At 45.0% G+C, this 2,704-nt stretch overlaps 1 non-coding gene across 1 annotated transcript; it reads right to left on the bottom strand.

Moving 5' to 3' along the window:
• Window positions 1-902: 902 nt before the first annotated feature.
• trnat-ugu (transfer RNA threonine (anticodon UGU)) lies at window positions 903-975 on the bottom strand. The gene has a single exon. It is a non-coding gene; the product is annotated as a tRNA-Thr (tRNA).
• Between the last annotated feature and the right edge of the window lie 1,729 nt (window positions 976-2,704).

The following is a 2,704-nucleotide window of genomic DNA, read 5'->3' as shown; positions in this document are numbered from 1 at the left end:
CACTACAGGTCTGTGTCTGTCCATCTGCTCCATTTCACTCACCACTGAGTCAGACTTAATGCCACGCCCACAACACCGTCTGATTGGCAGCCAACTTAATAACAAGTCTGGGGATGAAATGCAAACAGATGTAATCTCTGCAACAACAAGGTGCTGCTGGGATTTAAACGCATGATCTAACTGTTTACTAGACAGGCACTTTAACCAACTAAGACACAGCACCTCCCTAAGTACTATAGTCACGGACTGGGCAGTAACACGGATGTAAGGCCGTATTGGAGACCCTTGGTGTAAACAACTGAACAGAGTACAGTGGAGTATTGTGCACTTTGGATACTTTAAATGAATGTAGCCATGTCTAAACAACAGAAAAGCATCCAAGATATAAAGGCATATAGGGAAGGACGATATTTAGAGAAATTAAAGTTTATTGGCGGTGTAGATCCCTACGAGTTGGGTCCCCTATTCTTATAAACACGATGACCCGGTGATTCTTCCTTCAGTTGCATATCCCAATATAGTCAACTAATATCAAATAATCAATTTATTAATTTTTATTACAGCAGCATAGAAGACAATAAAATCAGGCAGTCTGCGCCCAAAGTATCTTGGCCTGTAAAGTTCTTTCACCTAAGTAAGTTTATTTCACCTCTGACCTCAGTCAGCAACACATGCACCTGAAACCCCACCCAACAGTGATGTCACAGGGTCCTGGTTTACACCTGGGCCATGTAAAAGCTTTAAAAAATATGTTCAATCCATTTCCTTTTTGATATTTAGTGGCCTTCAACAGGCCACAACTGGACAAAATTAAATAATGCTTGTTAACCACTATAGCAAAAAGAAATAACACACATATACACTCTTTGTAGTGCAGGTGATGTAAGTGTTAAGTGATGATCAGGCACTGCTGGGACTTGGACCCAGGATCTCCTCTTTACAAGACAGGCGCTTTAACCACTAAGCTACAGCACCTCCTTTAGACTTGCCTGTCATGGAAGAATACAATGAGCTAGTGAACAGAGTTCCAACCATCCATCCAACTTTGTCGAGCAGCTCCAGCAGGGAACCCCAAACTTCACTTTTCAAGCAAGTGGTGGATCCTGAGGCGTTCCCAGCCCAGGTTGGAGATATAATCCCTCCACCTAGTCCTGGGCCTTCCCCAAGATCTCCTCCCAGCTGGACATTCCTAGACCACCTCCTTAGGGAGGCCCTCAGGAGGCATCCTTACCAGATGCCCGAACCACCTCAACTGGCTCCTTTTGACGCAAAGTAGTAGCAGCTCTACTCCAAGCCCCCACTCTCCATTGGGTTAGAGACGCCAACCTCCCTTCGGAGGAAACCCATTTCAGCCACTTGTACCCTGGAACAGAGTTGTGGACAATAATAGATGTTGAATGAGACGAAGATCAAAGACGTTAAAATTGTTGCCCAAAGTAACCTCTGGGTAGCGATCCTGAGTTCAAATCCCAGCAGTAGCTGATAATCAGTTTGCACACTGCTGTCCGCGCTGACCGTCACCCTTTGGGACCACAGAGTATAATATTACCAAAATTTTCATTAGTAATGCGTTATATTACTGCGTTACAGCAAGAAGGAATACATTCAATTCAATTTTATTTTATTTATAGTATCAATTCATAACAAGAGTTATCTCGAGACACTTTACAGATAGAGTAGGTCTTGACCATACTCCAGAATTTACAAGGACCCAACAGTTCTAGTAGTTCCCTCCAGGGCAAGCAACAGTCCGACAGTGGTGAGGAAAAAGACCCAGGCTCTTGGTAGGTGGGGTCTGACGACCGGTTGGGGTTAGAATGAAGAGTGGCAATAACAGTCACACAAAATAGTTCTTTGTAGTAGTTCTTTGTAGCAGTCCATGGCATAGCAGGGCACTATGCGGCATTACAAGGCACAGCAGGACGTAGCTGGGCACCGCAGAGCGTAGCAGGACGTAGCTGGGCACCGCAGAGCGTAGCCGGATGAACATGGCATCGCAGAACGTGTAGCGGGGGACCATGGCAATAGCTGCTGCCATGATTTTGGAGCCTCCCTGATCCAAAGAAACATGCTGGGGGAAAAAGAACATAAGGAATCCGGGGAATTACTCCCCAGAGCTAGGTTAGTAACAAGCATTTCTGGGACATGGATGCACACAAATGGAAAGATAGAAAGATAGCGGAAAGAGGAGCCCAGTGTTTCAAAGGAAGTCCCCCAGCTGTCTAAAACTATTACAGCATAACTGAGAGAGACAGGGTAAAGAGAGCAGCCTGGTCAGGCTAGAACTCTCCCTGACTGGATCGGCCCTGCCTCTCTCTAGTTTTATTATATTATTGATTATATGATAGATAAATCTGACAACTATGACGAGAAACAGGTGGGCCAGGTTAGGCGGACGCTGCGACTCCTCACTCCCTAACAATATTCAATTCAATTTTATTTATATAGTTCTAAATCACAACAACAGTTATCTCTTTGCACTTTTCATAGATGAGCAGGTCTGGACTGTACTCTGTGATGTTATAGAGAGGGAGAAAGAGAGAGTTGCTCAGTGCATCATGGGAAGTTCCCCAGTAGTCTATACCTATAGTGGCATAACTTAGGGATGGTTCAGGACTCTCCTGAGAGGAAAGTCTTCAGCCTACTCTTAAATGTGGAGACCGTGTCTGCCACCTGAACCCAAACTGGAACCTGGTTCCACAGG

Source organism: Etheostoma spectabile, chromosome 11 (genome assembly GCF_008692095.1).
Source record: "Etheostoma spectabile isolate EspeVRDwgs_2016 chromosome 11, UIUC_Espe_1.0, whole genome shotgun sequence".
NCBI lineage: Eukaryota > Metazoa > Chordata > Actinopteri > Perciformes > Percidae > Etheostoma > Etheostoma spectabile.
Note: the sequence above shows the minus strand (reverse complement) of the source record. Positions and strands in the feature narration are given on the sequence as shown.